At 37.9% G+C, this 18,067-nt stretch overlaps 1 protein-coding gene across 2 annotated transcripts in view; it reads left to right on the top strand.

The window, feature by feature from the left end:
- Positions 1–18,067, top strand: part of PLCL1 (phospholipase C like 1 (inactive)) — a 220,852-nt gene that overhangs the window by 78,193 nt on the left and 124,592 nt on the right. The window contains exon 1 of one of the 2 annotated variants that reach the window (XM_088135675.1): positions 13,380–13,453. The exons of the other annotated variant lie outside the window; for it this stretch is intronic. The gene's annotated coding sequence lies outside the window, so the exon portion shown is untranslated. Of the gene's footprint in view, positions 1–13,379; positions 13,454–18,067 lie in introns of those variants that run through there. 2 annotated transcript variants of the gene reach the window in all.

The raw sequence follows: 18,067 nt of genomic DNA, 5'->3' as shown, positions 1-18,067 counted from the left end.
GGGTGGGTCTGTTTGAAAGACTTCTGTACTATCTAGCCAGTACCTTAATGGATAGGAGAGTCTTCACATTCGCTAATTTCTGTATTCTGCTGCTTTAATTACTGGAAGGAAGATTCAGCAATATTCCTGTGCAAATTTATTTTTTTATTTATTAAACTTGTATGCTGCCTGACTCTCAAAGACTGAAATGTGACTATGTTCCTGCCCACTGGAGGATATAAAATCAATCTCACACATACTTTGGTGCTACATTTTCTTTTAGGTTAGGTAAACAGGCTAAATGAATACCCCTCGTAATTTACAGTCATGTTAGCTCAGAGAAGGAGAATATTCTCTTAGCTGAGAAGTCATCTGTGATGTTTAGAAAGGTTGCAAAATTTTGCTCAGTTACTGTTCAACATTTAATAGTATAAGTTACCTTGATAAACTTATTCACAGATTGTACATCTTTTCATGTATTCAGTCTGTAATATTTAGTTAACTGTAAACATTTTTCTTTTTTTCCTTTTTGGTTTTTGGTAGTAAAACAGATAAACTGACTGACTCTCCAGTTGCTACTAAGGTTGGCAATTCTTTTTAAAAAATCTTGGCACTTCCAGTTGAGGATTATCTTTTCTCACTGCCTGGAAAATATGTTTATTCTAGGCATGTGCAGATATTTTTTTTCTCCTTTTGGAAAAAAACAATTTAATTTTTTTTTAAAAGGGTGAACATATGCAAAATGATTACTGAAGGATATTATTTAAAATATGGTATCACTTAACACTCTTGGATGTATTTGCTAACACAAAGTATTGCTGAACCAACAAAGATTTATATATGCATGAGAGAAATTTAGAGAGATTGGGTACAATTTGTGCATAACCAGAATAATATTTTTAATGGTAGGATATCATTGTTTATATACATAAGTGTGAGGGGTGGGCTTTTTAGATCTTTAGTGATGATATGTGCATATTTATTTGTTTAGTTATTTATCATATTTATATAGCCGCCCATCTCATACATGATTTTGCTCTGGTCCTTGGACAAAAACAAAACAAACAGGAAAGCATGTTAACGTTGAGATCACTAATAACCTACTCCTCATGCCTGAATACAGTTTGACAATGTTTTTAGTGAGATATAGGCAAACTATGAAGACATACTATCTTTTTAAGGTCGAGAGAATGGAAGAAAAGGAAAAAAAATGTTCTGCCAGTGCAGTTTGGGAAAATGAGACAAAGAAAATTACAGATTTCTGGATGACAAAAAGGATCCATCAGCATTTACGTATTTATTTCTCTGTATTTGTCATTGATTGTCCCAAGTGGAAGAGGCATTTCTATGAACATCTTCCAAGATCCTTTTATCATAAAGCTGGTTAATTGTTCCACATTTTACTTGTCTCAATAAAAAATTAATTCAATTCATTTACACCCATTCACCAGTACTGTCAATACAGACAGACATGTAAAAGAATAAAATAATAACAGCCATTATGATCTAAGTAAGCAAAAAAGATTGTTGCATGGCCCTTTCAACAAAACTTGCTCAATGTATATGGCAGTTGAACAAAATTTAGCTGCCTCTTATATAACCTTTGAACAAGAGTAATATTGTAAATGGTAATAAATGTTCTATCTTTTTTGCCCAGGAACTTTTCTTAATAGGGGAAATTAAATCTGCTTCAGATCCTTATAAAAATTGCAATACAATAGGACAGGGATCATATTCCCCTGCTATCTTCACAACACAAGGGCAATGAACCTCTATACGGAACTGTTTTGAATCTTCCTCCTTATAGCAGAAGGTGAGGCATCATACTAGTTCACAATAAAGGCCCTCTGATATTTAGGTATTGCTAAGGATTTGTAATAATCTGCTGAATTGGAGTAAAGTGCTTACCTCCAGGCTCCAGTATATTGTAAGCCTGTACTCATCTCTTTTTGTGGGGGGGGGGGGGTTGTACCAACAAAATCTTAAAGGTTATTTATTTCCCAAACAATTTTGGATCAAAATCTGCCCCCTCTGTTCAAATAACTCCTTGTTTTAGCACAGTATCTTTAGGAAGTACATAGTCTAAAAATTGTAGTCTGGCTAGATTTCTCTTTCATAAAAAGAATAAGAGTAAGTAGTGGAGTAAGAGTAAGACGGCTTCATCAGTCAGGAAGAAACACAGACTGAAAGTAAAAAGAAAAATGAATGGCTCTACTATTTTTTACCAACTTTGTGAAGTGCCATCTTAGCATTTAAATGTCTGAACTTTTTTCGGATCAAAGGACTAATTCACAGTTATTTAAAAGTGGCCTGTTATGAGTAATGATAGATTATGTTGAATTGTGTAACAATAGAATGACTCAAGTTTAATAAATTACATCCATATGGTAGGCTTGTTTGGAAAAGCAATTTGGAAATAATATAGGCAAGAAAATATGCTTCCTCCTCTCTCTTAACATTTTATTCCAAGGCAAAGAACACTTTAAATACTGTACAGAGTCGTCTTTTGTTTTTGTTTAAGAGTGGATACATAACCTGAAAGTACAAAAACAAGACATTCTTTTTAATGAACTATACATCTTAGTGTTGTGTCCTGGATTATAAATAGCTTTGAAGCTATAAACTAATATTGAAAATATCACTCTTGATTAAAGAGAAAGTTTAAAACTGCCTTAATTAGATGGGCAAAAATAATCCCCCCAAATTGAGTAAGAGAACATTCTTTCATTAACAAAACATAATGGTTCCCTCCTCTAGTGATTTTAGGTTCTTGTGCAGAGATATGAAGTAGTACAAAGCAAGATAGATGCTAGATGAAAATCTGAGGTTTGCAGAAGTAGCAAAAGAAAACCCAAAGATTCCCCCCCACAAACTTTACTTCAGTAAGGACTGGCAGATGGAATAGCATATAATTTTGAGTGTTAGCTGTTTATTTGAATCTGATTTGTGGCCATTTTCCACCACAAAAAAGATGAAAATCTTAATGTAGACGTAACTATAAATAATTTTCATGTAAATAAACTCTCATCAGGAAGATACAAACAATGTTTGACTAAGTGTAGATGGGTCATGTATTTGGTCCTTTGTTGAGATATCATATGATTGGTTTTTTGAATTATCTAAGAAATTCAGGGTTCTGCATTTTTCAAAATTCAAAATTCAGTGACCTTTTCTCCAAACTGTTTTTGGGATAGCTATTTCTATTTTTTAAAATTCTTGGATCTTCCTTTTGTATTTGTTGTCTTCAAAGGTTATGTTTTTTAAGCATTGTTCAGTACTTTTTTCAGTACTATTTTTTTTTAATATGTTCCCATATTTATTTATTTTAATAAATTTACAGTACATGGCTGCCCATCTTGCAACAGCAGTCCCGAGGGCCTAAGAATTTTAAAAAAATTTTTTATTAAATTATTTGAAAAGTAAATACATATAGTCACAAAAAAAAAGAAGGAAGGGAAGGGAAGGGAAGGTACTGATATGCAAGAAAAAAGGAGAAAAAAACCTCTTTGGTTACAAATTATATCTTCCCTAGTAAAGTTAAAACTTAATAAAACAACCAAGGACAATAATAACAACTATACATATACAGTGGTAGTTGAAGACAACAACAGTCACAATAACACCTGTCTTATGGGCCCTATTAACCTCCCAACTCTTATGCTTAGGAAAATAGGTATGTTTTTAAGGCTTTCCAGAATACCATCAGAGTTGGGGCTGGGTGGATTTTGGGGGGTATGGTGTTCCAGAGAACAGGTACTGCAACAGAAAGTTTGCTTCCTAGGTCCCATCAGATGTCATTCCCTGACAGATAGGACCTGGAGCATGCCCCTTTTGTTGGACCTAGTAGGGTAAGTAAAAATAATTGGAGTGGCAGTTCTACAAATAATATAGTCCCATGCCATCTCCTATGCATCTTGTCTTGCAAGTTGGCAACGTATATCCAATAAATGGCACAGTGTTGCTGTTCTTCATCTTTTGGGGCTACAGTACTTTTTTCAGACATTTTTGTATTGTGTTTTGATTTGTGGTGTCTAAATGAATTTTGTTCTTTTGGTAAATGCTGGTGTAGTGGCTGTCACAGTGTATATTGGTTTGTTATTTTTAGGTTTTGGTGCTTTCATTCCCTTTTGGGATTGTTCCTGAAGGCTTCTTTTGTATTTTTCCTGTGCCTCATCTTCCATTTTAGTATGCATGGTTTCTTCCCTTAGCTTAATACCTCTTATTATCTCAGCCATCTTTCTGGGTATCTGAGTGGTAATTGAAGTATTGATTGGTGAGGGTTGGCTTTTGTAAACCTCAGTGATTGGTTATAGTTGTTGTTTAATGGTGACATTCAGGAATGGTAGGATATTGTTTTGTTTTTTGTAAACTTTATTGCTGAATTTTGTTGATTTAAGTGGTACAGAAGCTCTTCTAGAACTGTTTTTCTTCCTACTACTCTTAATTCAAGAAAAGCTTAAGTTATAAACAAAATTCCAGCTCACCACCCACATTTATGGTGGGATTAACTACAGACTTAGCTCAAATACTTCAGCCAGTATTCAGGAGAAGGTTCCTCTCTTTTTCCATAGCATTCCCTCCAAAAGGTGTTTTCTGATCTCTCTCAACCATTACTTGGACCATCATTAGGGAACTTTTTCATGCCACTGGCTTCTCATTCTCTGGCAGTGGTGGCAAGAAGGGAAGCACATGTGAAAGGGCACATCCTTTCCCACTGCTGGGCTCTCCCAGTCACTCATTGGTGGGAAGCAGTGGGGAGAACCCAGTGGTGCAGAAGGAGGTATTCCACACCAATGTCCTTTTTTCCTTGGGTAAATACTCTAGAGGAAGATTTTCATCATTCTGCTCCAGAGCTGGTCAGCCTAGGAAACCCCTTGGCCAGTACAGCAGAAGGTTCCTCTCAGCCTTCTCCATAGCATCTGCTGAAGAAAAGATCTTTTCAGCCTTTTCCTGTAATGCAAACTTTCTGAAACAGACCCCAGTGAAGTCAAATTTCATTTTAGAAGAGAGAAACCATTATTTCTCCGGGAAGCTGCTTTGTTGAAGGGAAGCACTCCTTTGAAGCTTTGCACAGTCCTATAGCACATAGCTAGGGAGTTGCAGCTAATTTCTATGGTTGAACTCAAATAACTAAACAGAGTCAGACCTGGTTAGTATTTGGATAAGAGGCTACCAGGAAATCTCAAGATTGTAAACTAGACTGGGAAGTTAAAAGAACATTTCAGAAGAAGCAGTGGCACTTCATATTCTTACCAAGAAAACTACACAGATGTGTCAATGAAGTAACCATGCTTGAGTTTGACTCAACACCTGGACACATATGGGGTTGTAAGCATTGCTGAGGATGTTTGTTTTCCAATCAGTTTCCTTTATCCATATCCTTTTTAATTAGTTCCATAATACTAATATAGATTTCTTCTTTTTTTTAAAGATGTTCAGATCTAAATTGGTTCCACCATGCATAAATTAAGGAGGATTAGACCTTCTCTACTTCTGAATAGGCTGTGTGCCTGATCTCTTCTGCAGCCCAAGCCAAAATGGTCATGGATGGCAATCCCAAGAAACTATAGGGGAGGATATAGTGACCAATAGGAGCTAGGCAGATCTCACCCCTGACCTTAGCAACCATTACATTGTTGAAAAAGTATGTTAGTTTGTATTCATGACAAAAACTGTGTCAAGAGAAGAGGGGTCAGGAGAAGAAGGAAAACACAAGCCTAACCAGCTAAAGATGCCTTTATGTTGCCTCATCTGTGGGCTGGGAACAAGATGAAAGCAATGTCATGAAGACATGTCATATGAAATGGTTTCTGGGACATGCTGATGTCATGGATGGGAGGATGTGTGAGAATGAGCTTTGGCAATCGGGGGTCTCTCTGCCTGATGTTTCTTCCTGGAATGGGTCCAAGGGATTGCTTGGATGTTCACCTATGCAAATTGGCGATTAAATCCTGGGCTAAAACCAACTGGCTTTCTAATATTGAACTGCTCTTGGAATAAAAGCCATTTCTCATTTGCTTAATGTTTAAGGAGGAGAGGAATAATAACAGATGGAAAGTTTGCTGCTTATCTGTTTCTATTTAACAATACAATTTAAATGCAGGACACACATAGCAATAATAGCATAATGCAAAATGCTTTACTGGCAATCTTCTTTTAGTAACTGATGAGAATGCTACATAGAAGTAGCGTGGGTCAGCTTTGACTCTCATTTCCTGTGTACTCTTGCACAGGCGTGGGAGGTCTAAATATAGGTCACCTTCTTGGATCCTTGGGATTTTTATCCACCGTAGCGAGCAATATGAAATATATTAGGTATTGTGTAGCTCTTTTGTCTCTTTCTTTTCAGTGTTTTTTTCTCTAGATGGAAAGCTGATGGAACAAGTAGTTGAGGTATGACATCCTTTGGAGGTTTGTTTGTTTTTTTTCAGTTCCATGTGACTGCACCAAGCCTGGAAGCACCATGTACTTCAAAGGATCTCTTTACTCACATAGGGAAAAACTAAACAATCTTGTGTTAGCATGAGAATTGGTAATGAATGTCTGCTGCACCACTAGATGGTACCCACTGACCATAACAACAACAACAACAGCAACAACAACAACAGAAAATCACAAAATATAAAGACCTGCAAATAGAAGTAGAATGACTGTGGCAAAATATCCTGCAACAATACCTTTAACACCATCGAACCACACCATCTGCCTGTCTCAGCTCCTTGGCATTTTTATCCACTTGATAGGTGGATAAAAATGCCAAATCCAGTCTAAACATCTGGCTGACTGTGCGACCAATCATCATCATCATCATCATCATCATCATCATCATCATCATCATCATTATTTACCCCCAGTGAGGCACTACCTTGACGTGGTTGTGGGGCTTGCATGCTCCGAGGAGAATGAGAGCTATGCCAGAGGTTCAACCATACTGGACAGGTCTCATCAGAGGAGCTAGATGAAGAGTGTCTGTCCCATAGACAATATGGTGGGACATAATTTACAGAAACCTATACCGGATCAGCCATTGCCCGGGTCAACAAGGACCGCACTAGGTGTTCTAGTTCCTGGATATCTGCTGACAAATGGGCTACAGGACTCAGGACTGTTGATTGAGCAACCAGGGCCAGCAGCTGCAACTGGAAGAAAAGTTGTTTACCGGTCACAAATATACAAAGACTGAAAACAAAGAAATAATGATCTGCTATTACAAATCAAGTCCAATGAGAAGAGGATATCTGAAAAGAAAGCACCAGTTCTGGAAAGAACAATATCCGGAATCAGAAATAACAGAACAGAGGCTAGCAGGTCAATGTTGATTTATGATATGAAATAAAATATTCATAGAAGTAGAATTGGAAGAACTACAAAGGTCTACCCAGGGCAAAGAAATTGAAGCCTTGCCAGAAGTAGCTCAGACTGTAGAGGCAAACCAGGGGAGTTGGCAGTAGAGGAAGCCAGCATAGCAATTGAATCATTTTCATTCCCAAACCAGGCACCCTCTCCTCTCCCTTCTCATCAGAAAGAACAAAGCCCTCTAACTAAAAAATGAAAGGAATTGAAACAAAGAATAACTGAGCATCTAGAACAGCACAAAAAGGACAGAATAAAGTTGTCTGCATTGAAGCTTGTTACAAAGAAACAGCACAAGTATTAAAAGATGCCAATACTGTAATATCAAATATAAGCACCAGCCCACTTCAAGAAACAAACCAACTAATGTACAGCATGGCTGCAGTTATAACTGATTTTGGGTGCAAAATCAACAAACTAGAAAAAAAGCCAAACAGTGCACCACCAAAATGGAAGATGGGGTTGGAAAATAAGATCAGAATGCTAAAATCAGATGCAAGCAAGCTAGAATAGATGAAAGAAAAGAAGCTGAAGAACAAGAAGTCCAAAGAACATCTGATCAAGAAATATCAATAGAAACAAGGAAGATCAAAGAAGCACTGGAAATAATAAAGCAGTAAATAACAGCCATAGCCAAGAAAATCAGCAGATACGAAGCTCAAATTGCACAGTATAGGCAGAATCTCCAATTTCAGTCGAATCAGAAATGTTTCTACCAATCCATCAATGGAGAGACTGCAATGAACCTGACAAAGAAGAAACAGTGCAGTTCTCGGCGTAGCTATGGGACAACCCAAAGAAATACAACAAGAATGCAGCTTGGATAAAGGAGGTAAGTAAAAAAGAAGCTGAAATGAAAGAACTTGTAATAACAGCAGAAATGGTGGAGAAAAGGGCAAAGAAGATCAAGTATTGGTCAGCACCAGGTGAAGACGAACTGCATAGCTTTTGGTTGAAATGTCTGACTGGTCTGCACCCACTCATTGCCAAGCAGTTTAACAACATACTGCAAGGAAGTGAAATTGAAGATTGGTTAACATCTGGCAACCTATCTGATAATGAAAGATCCAACAAAAGGGGCAGCACCAGGCAACTACAGGCCAATTACCTGCTTACCAACAACTTTCAAATTGCTAACTGGTGTAGTAGCTGATGCAGTCCAGCAGCATCTAGTTGAAAACAAGCTCTTTCCATCTGAGCAGAAAGGAAACTGCCCAAACAACAGAGGAACAAATGATCAGCTCCTAATTGACAAGATGATTTTGGAAAACTGCAAGAGAACTAAGACCAACTTGAACATAGCTTGGATTGATTACAAGAGGACATTCGACTCCCTGCCACATGACTGGATAATCAAGTGCCTAGAAATAACAGGAGTCAGTAGAAACATCAGAAGCTTTGTGCAAAGATCAATGGCACAATGGAAGACACAGTTGCTGGTCAATGGTGATAGACTGGGAGAGGTTAACATCAAGAGAGGAATCTTTCAAGGAGACTGACTATCACCATGACTGTTTGTCATTGCATTGATTCCTCTATCAACAATACTGAACAAGAAAGGCCATGGCTATCAAACATCAAAAACATCTGCCAGGCAATCCCACCTCCTTTACATGGACGATCTGAAGCTGTATGGAAAAACACCATCTGAAATAGAATCACTGCTCAACACTGTCCGAATATATAGCCAAGATATTGCAATGGAGTTTGGACTGGACAAATGTGCCACCCTTACTATCAACAGGGGAAAAATAGTGAAAACTGAAGATGCCCTATGGAAATAACATCACGTGTCTGGATGAAGAAGATCACTATAAATACCTGGGCATCCTTCAAGCTGACAACATCAAACACACTGAAGTCAGGAAGAAGATTAGTAGTGAATACATCATGAGAGTGAAGAAGATCTTAAAGTCCAAACTCAGTGGAGGAAATACTATCAAGGCGATTAACACCTGGGCAATTCTAGTCATTAGAATCACAGCTGGAATAGTGGATTGGACTCGAGCAGAACTAGAAGCCCTGGATAGGAAGACCAGAAAAATAATGACAGTGAATCATGCCCTTCATTCACGCAGCGACGTTGACAGACTCTACTTACCAAGGACCATAGGTGGATGTGGAATGTTGCAAGTACATCAGACAGTTGGAGAAGAAAAAAGGGCATTAGAAGAATATCTGAAGGACAGTGAAGAAGATGCACTGAAACTAGTACACTATGAAGGCTTACTGAATGCTGAAGAGACCAAACTGGCTTACAAGAAAGACCAAATAAAGAATAGAAAAGAGACATGGCAAGGCAAAGTATTACATGGCCAGTACACAAAAAAACAAACAAAAAACAAAAACAAAAACAAAACAAACAAGCAGGCAAAGCAGATAACAAGAACTGTCAGTGGCTAAGAGCAGGAAAGTTCAAGAAAGAGACAGAGGGGCTAATTCTGGCTGCACAAGACCAAGCCTTAAGAACAAATGCATACAAAGCCAGATTTGAGAAGACAGCAACAGACAGCAAATGTTGCCTCTGCAAAGAAGCTGAAGAAACAGTGGACCACCTAGTTAGCTGCTGCAAGAAGATCGCACAGACTGACTACAGACAGCAGCATGACAAAGTAGCAACAATGGTGCATTGGAATATCTGCAAGAAATACCATTTGCCTGCAAGCAAGAACTGGTGGGAGCACAAAACAAAGTAATAGAAAATGAAGAAGTTAAAGTGTCTGGGACTTTAGAATTCAAACAGACAAGCAACTGCCATATAACACCCCAGAATTAACAATTCTTGATAAGAAAGACAAAAATGTCTGGATAGTGGACATTGCAATACCTGGAGACAACAGAATAGAAGAGAAAGAACTGGAGAAAATCACAAGATACAAAGACCTGCAAATAGAAATAGAACGACTGTGGCAAAAGAAAGCAAAAATAGTACTAATAGTTATAAGCACCTTAGGTGCAATCCCAAAACATCTGGAGCACCACTTGAGCACCATCGGCATTGACAGAATCACCATCAGTTAATTGTGAAAGGCAGCTTTACTTGGAACAGCTTATATCCTGCAACGATGCCTCTAACACCATCAAACAACATCTGCCTATCCCAGGTCCTTGGGAAGGACTCAATAGGTGGATAAAAATGCCAAATCCCATCTAAACATCTGGCTAACTGTGTAACCAACAATAATAATTTAAAATACCTGAAATCTATGAGATAGCCAAGTTTCTCAAGCTTTCAGTGTTCTTACTTGAGATCTCATCATATTTTGGGTGAGACCGAGAGTCCTTTCTTTTGTTGAGGGGCAACTTCTATATTGGAGTCTAAAATAGCAAGGGGAGCAGCAGGGGCCTCACTCATCAACACAGCATTTGGGCAGCAGCAGACTGAGCAGGTACCCAGGTCACTTGGTCAGTTTTTCCTGCTGTGAGATAAGCATATTTCTATTCAAATTATAATAATAAACAGTAATTTACAAGTATACATATACATTACATAGATTAATTTTAAATAGTTCTGTCTTCTTTTGACCATCTCCATTCTGGAGATTTTGAAGAGGTTATCCCAAGTAAGATTAAGAAAGCACGGATAGACTTTCAGTGCCAGAGAAGGGAACAGGAACAATGGGAAGTTAAACAGTGAAATCTGCATGATGTATACACTGGATGCTTCCTAAAGACATGCAGGAAAAGTCAGGGACCAGGTTTCATTACAAGAGATGTAACGGTACAGCCAAACTTATATGGGTATCTATAAAAGACAGTTGCTAGGGTCACTGAACTTCAGCTAAACAAATCCATCTGCTGTACTGCAGATTTGATGTTAATGTAACTTATAGAGGATCATGATTATCTACATATGTGAACAGTTGGGTCATGTTCTTAAATAGATTGTGCTGTTAACTAAATTCTCCCAAGATACTCAAAACATAGATTATTCTTTGGACCAAACAAGTGAAGCAAAAATGAGGTGAACTGTTTTGTGTCCTTCTAGCCCTCCAAAAGATCAAGAGAAATAAGATTAATTTGGCAAGGCCCAAGTGACATGTTTGGAAATCATTCTTGTTTAAATCTATTTTAGAAGGAATATCTCCTCTTGACTGGTCTAGAGTGATACCATTCAAGAAAGATGTACATATTGTTCGCCAATGGTACGCCCTTGAATAAAGATCCTTTCTGATGAGCAGTCAGAGGCATGTAGAGGATTTCCTGCATGAAACTTGGCATGAGATAATAAATTGCCCTGTATTTTGCAGCAGCTGCAAGAAACACAAATAGGAGTATATGGACATCTCTTACCATGGAGTGGCTTTTTTAAAGCAACATCCAATGATAAATGTAAGTCCTAAGTTAAACAGTTTATTCAAGAACTTTCTTTATATTGTCCTGATTCTTGTATATTTCTGTGTTTTTGTTTAGTTCCTTTCATGACTAGAACATTATTCTTGGCTCTAACAACCTAAATACGCCACTGTTTAGCCCTTGTTGTCAAAGTGTTATATTGAAGCATACATCATTCTGGCAGATACTCGAAAGCATGACTAAAAAAAAAAGTGGTGTGTGTGTGTAAAAGTACCATAGTCTAAACCTTTCATACAGCTTGCTTTGTTTGAGCCCAATATCCAAGAAATGCATTGTGGTCTTGGAAACTTGTAAACAGTCCACCAAAACAATGAAACCCTGGCTAAGGGAACAATGAAAGCCTGGAAGGGATTTATTTTATGAACGTCATTCTCAAGGTTTTCTTCATTTATGCATGTTTATAACTTAGTGACTACAGTAACAATTACAATTTGTGCTTGTGAATGAATTGTCATGGGTTTAAAACCTCCACATCACTCTTTCATTGCTTCAGAGACAATGCATTTCAATGTAGTTTGCCTGTTAGAAGTGAAGACTATGGAAATTCAATGATATATATTCTTACATGAACCAACTCTAAAAAGCAAGTGTAATTAAGATGGGCTGCTATACTTTGTACAGGCTCCCATATGCAAAACTAATTAAGAGACTTTTTTGGGATGGGAGGGATGAAACTATGTATGATTTAAGTTAATAATTAGAAGAAGAAACTTCAAAAGTGTACACGTGTGCTAAACCTTTCAGATTGCATCTTCCACATAAGCATAAATCATATTGTGCCGATTGATCTTTTTCTGCTATTTTAGTCTCCTAAAAGATGAAGTTTAGCACACTTATTTATACCTTAATCCTTTGAACCCATAAAGGGAGGAAAAGGTCTGAAAATTCTCCCCCTTCCCTAATAGTATCATTGCATCACTGGCCAAACTTATATTGTCCTCCCCAGTAGCAAAGAAGTTATATATTCCCATTACAGGTGGAATCAAAAGCTATTCTTCAGGTATTTGTCTATCTCATCAGAACAAATCTATGATCCACCAACATAATCTGGCACAACTGAAAAGGAAATAGTTTGCAAGACCAGGACGCTCTCATGAGATTCAGTGATAACAGGAAGGGAGTGTTCCTCTGCCTCCTGACATCTTAATATGAATAACTTCCTCAGAATGGAGGCAGCTTGTTGATCCAATGTGAAAATAAAGTCACAGTGCTTTCCCCTTCACATCTTTGTTTTCTGTTACTTTCTCTATTCTGTGATGATTATCTAACCTTGGCTGTGATTCTAAACACATTTTGTTCCAGCTGTAAATGCTATACAGCTTGCACAATGTAAACATATACCACACACAGTCTCTTTCATGTGTCATCAAAGTGTTGTGCATGTGCATGCTAATATTGATTCTATATCCTCAGAGTATGAAGCTCAACAGATTGGCGGCATAATCTTAAAAAAAAAAAAAGTTTTTTGAAGATTGCAGCAGAACTCCTGTTTTGGTTATGCAAAATCTTAGTGCACTGAGTCACTTAATACCAAAATACTGGTTTGATAAACTGCTGAAATATTAAAATACTCAAGCCATGACCCTGTTAATCCATTAATAAATCTCTTAATTACACACCAGTAATAATATTTAAATTATCATCAGTGTAATATGCTAAATCAAATAAACTGTATCTCATTAATTTCCTTACAGTATAACCATGTCACCTTTAGCATGTTGCTGGACGAAATTTCACTACTTGCTACATTATTCTCTGCAAACAGGTATTTGACGTACATACAATCTAGAGCTATGAGACTGGGTGGGGGAGGGGGAACAGGAGGCTATCGGACTTCACCTAAACAGGTGACGCTACAAGAGGAATGGGCTTTTGGCTAAGAGCAAGAAAGCTAGTCACCAAATACTTGGTCACTAATTTTGGTAGCCTGATCTTAGAGGTTTGCAACTGATGAAAAAGGATTTGGAGGTTGTCTGCTGCCTCAAGGCCACAGCTCCCTTGCCCTAGATTCAGTATTGTAAGCAAAAGGGAATTTTCTGGCAGTAATAGCCCAGATATCCTGACTAGACCTCTTGCAGACATTCTTCCTCTTTCAGTTTTTTTTCCAAGATGCAGTTTGGCAGTTTTGGATAGGGTCAGCTCTTGCATACTATGGTGCAGCTTCTTTGGCGTAGGTGAGGTAAATAAAGTTGATTGATTCACATATAACTGAAAGATCCCTCTCTTTGCCAATAACTTTTCACATTTTTTCCTAAAAAATATTGGTCGGAAGAGATGGATAGTTATGGAGACTGCAGTAGATATGTAGGCAAAACTGCTTCATGCTGTAATTTGAAGAAAATTCCCATAAATAAAGGATTGTTCCTACGTGGATACAGTAGTACATTCAGAGGAGCTGTTCTTCTCAGGATTGTGCAGGGGAAGAAAGAGTTAAGTTTCCCTTCAAATCTACTGCAATCTGTAAAATTATCTAGTCTTCCAAATTGATGTTACTTGCATTTTAAAAAATCCTGCTAAATGCAAATATGCCTTTAATGTTATGTCTAGTTCAGTTCTTATTTACAGCTTATCAAAAATTGGTATGCAAGTAGTCTGGGGCACAGGATATTTATTATTCTCTGTCAAAATCCGAACATTGGAACAGTTTGGATGATATAATCCTCCTACCTTTCTGTATACTGAGGTCAGAAACAAGTCTCACATGCTTCTTTTCTTTTTCTGTATTGACATACGAAGAGGTTGAGCTTCATTTCCAGACAAACAAAATGACTGCATTAGAACTAGGAATGCTGATGAATATTGCTCCTCCCCTTTCTGAGTGAACCTGTCACTCATACTTCTTACACCAGTATATAGATCTGAATGCAGATATTTCTTAGATTATGCACTATTCCAAAGTTTGCAATACAGTATTGTTCTTTGCTCTTTTAGGATAAAATGTATATGAAAGCAATATTTTAGGATAAAATGGATTTAAAAATATTTAAGTATTCTGCTAAGGATAAGAATTTACATGAAACAGTAAGTGGTTTTTGAAAGTAACTGCAAATTGATATGACTTAGCAATGAAAATTTCACTCACTTATCTTTTAGGTAGCTTTTCCTACATTCTGTGTCCAAGCATCTTAGTTAACTGGGAAACTGCCAGCAAACTTTCTTTTAGTTGCCACTAGAATGAATGAGCAAGGTACTCTATCTTGTTTCTTAGTTTGTCCAAATCTGACTTTTGAAATAAACAGTTTCTGTTACAAGGTAAATATTAGGGTAATCTAAAATAACCAGCCACCTCTGGTGTTCTGAAACAAAAAGTGTTGCTTAAACAACAGCAACAACAACCAAAAAAGGAGGAGTGGGGGTGGGGGAACCAGGATAAAATAAAATACAAATTTAATGCCTAGGTAAAACTTCACTAGAATGGACTAAAATACATACCGACATAGTAGGACATGCACTTTTCTTCAATAAAGTACAGATGAAAGCAGAACTATTGAGACTCATAGTCTCAAAACTGTTGAGATTTCTACTTTTATCCTAAAGACAGAAGAATGCATCAGTGGCAGCTTGGAATTGCTCAGCTAATAGGAAGGTAAGTATGAGAAAGCTCACCTACTGTACAAAAAGAAAAGAAAAGAAAAGAAAAGAAAATTGTAGTAAGGTGGAATGGGTAGCCTGTAGCTCCAGGAGAACAAATATCCCTGAAGCTCTTTTTTGTGACCCTGTAACTCTAACTGATGGATTTTTTTTGAGATAGAAGCAGAGAAAACTACATGCATGATGTAAAATAGGGTTAGTGTATTGTAGCAATTACAGCTTCATTCATTTGGGAAGAGTTAGGATTCTTCGCTGATTCTTGGGATTCTTGGCCCTAATTTAACTTTCTTCAACCTGATTTGATGCCATTCAGCACTATTTGATGGAAACTGTACTTTTAATACAGTGGAGGATTACAAGGTCAAGGAAGTCTAAGTTAAACCATTTAATTTTATGGAGCTTTAATAAATAGACTTCTTGGTCTAAGAAACTTTTAAAGAGGCAAGCTCACTTAGGCCCCAAGGGCCACTGAGCTATCCTGGTAGGCTGGAGGTTCCTCATTGTCTTCGTAAGCCCTTTGTGATAGATATAGACTGGAAAGAAAGATATTTTTTACCCCTACTTATGACAGTGGTCTCCTTTATGCCCCATCAAACAAGATGTATAGGTGTGCTAGAATGTAGAAGAGTTGCCCTTTTCCATCCTTGAAGTAGTTGGTGGAAATTGGCAGTGACAATTAGAACACATGCCTAAATGGTGAACATACTGTATGTATTAAAAGTTTTCATAGTTTTGGTTTGGGACAGAAGAAGATTTTTAGTGTCAGTTATGCCCCAAGAATGCAAATATATTCCCAAGTATTAGGTGGCTGTTCCAATTTCTCACCATCTCCCTCCCTTCCTTGCTTCCACCCACTCTCTCCTTCAATTTTCACAGAATGGTAGCAGCGAACTACATTGGTTCAATTCTTAGCTGGCTGATTTTATAAACACTATTTTATAGTAGCTCATATCAAGTAGCTGTCTACAAATGGATAAACAATTCCAAACAAATAATAAAAAGAGCTTAGAAGCTGTGTTTATATAAATTGATGTAAATATTGTTGGTGAGAACTGCCCTGCATTTTCAGTTCCTTCTTTGTGACTTCTCTGTGTGAAAGTTTTAGTGTCTTGGCTGTCTTCATTTAAAAGGAGGGATTTCGAAGGTCAGTATTTTTTTTTAATATTGTTCTGGATCTCTGGCTCCCCTTATAGGTAGTCTACTGCAATTGGGACTCGGCTTGCCATCACTAAATGATGCAATCATAAAGCACCACTTCATGTGACTACATCGCTTAGCAATGGCAATCCAGGCAGTCCTGGTTGTTGTTGTAACCCAAGATGCATGTGTCCTTAACCAGGAAGCAGAGGGAGTCCCAGGTAAGGAGTTCCGGGGTGCCATGTGGGGGGAGGCCCTGGGAAGCCTGGTTGAGGCTAGGTGTGAGTTGGGGGAGGGGGTGCTCAATGTGGCGTGAGCTCAGAAGGGCCAGGGAATGAGGACGTGGGATGCATGCAGTCACAAGGAGGCCAAGGAAAGAGGGCACGGGATATGTGTGTGTATGTGTGATTGCAGGGATGCCATGGAAAGAGGGCATGAGGTGTGTGTGAGGGAAGAGGGGAAGGAGAGTGCAGTGGGTGCAAGTGAAGAAAGGCTGGTTGGAGGAGATTTACCCCAATAAACATGTGACCTTCCTTGCTGGGCTTCCCATTGACTTTGCTTGAAGCTGGCAGGGAAGGGTGCAGATGGTGATCACGTGACTGTGGGATGCTGCAACTGGTCATAAGTATGAGTTGGTTGCCAGGCCCCTGAATTTTGTTCATGTGACTGCAGGGGAGCTGCAATGGCCGGAACTTCGAGGACTGGCTGTAAGTCCCTTCGTTCAGCGCTGTTGTAACTTTGAATAGTCACTGAACGAATGATTGTAACTCAAGGACTACCTGTACTTAGAATACGGAATATCAGAGAACATTTCTTTTGTAGCTAAATGACTGTCAAGTCTGATGGGCATGGCAAAGCAAGGACAAGAGGATTCTAGTGCTTGTCCAACAATTGTATTTCTCTATCCCCTTCAGCCAACCCTCATTAAGGTCTATAATACTTTGCCATAGAGAACCCAGGGATAGCTACTGAAAATTAGTCACAACAATCTTACTTAATAGAGCAAAACCCTATTCAAGGGCTGTCTGCTCCAAGTCCCATTTAAAGATAAAAATTGTTTTAAAAAGTAAGGAGGAGGAGTGTACAAATTTCCCAGTTGGATGTAAGCAGAGTCATAAATCATCCAGTTATACTTTTCCCTATATTGATAAAATATATAGTTTTACTTATTTAAATTATAATAATTCTTTCTATCATAGCTGAATCTTATGCAGGTCTTTCCCCTTTTTCCTTTTTTCCAGCAAAATATTTTCCTTAAAACTAATCCAGAATCTCATTGTCTCAGCATATTTTTCCTGTTTCCTAACTAGTGGCATCCAAAAGGGGCTTGTAAAAAGCTGGTGGTCGTGACATTGTGATCCAAGCCTTGCCCCTCTTGTGTGCACTGATGTCATACCCACCATCTAGGAGTTTTTGACAACCCCTCAATGGATACCCTGTTCCTAACACATATCATGGTGGATGGTGCTGAACATAGGATGGGTGGAAACATGTATTCTATCTTTAATGTCTGGCAAAATGCAGTTTGGTCCTGTGTTCTTATTTATTTTTGGCTAGTCCTTTATCAATGGCTTCAGAATGGTTAGAATTTTAAAAAATACAGTAATACAGTTCCATTTTAAAAAATACATTTTTATTCTGGCTTTTACCC

Source organism: Python bivittatus, unplaced genomic scaffold (assembly GCF_059951505.1).
Source record: "Python bivittatus isolate LINGU-HERP-01145 unplaced genomic scaffold, Pbiv_v1 ctg000200_np1212, whole genome shotgun sequence".
Classification (NCBI taxonomy): domain Eukaryota; kingdom Metazoa; phylum Chordata; class Lepidosauria; order Squamata; family Pythonidae; genus Python; species Python bivittatus.
Note: the sequence above shows the minus strand (reverse complement) of the source record. Positions and strands in the feature narration are given on the sequence as shown.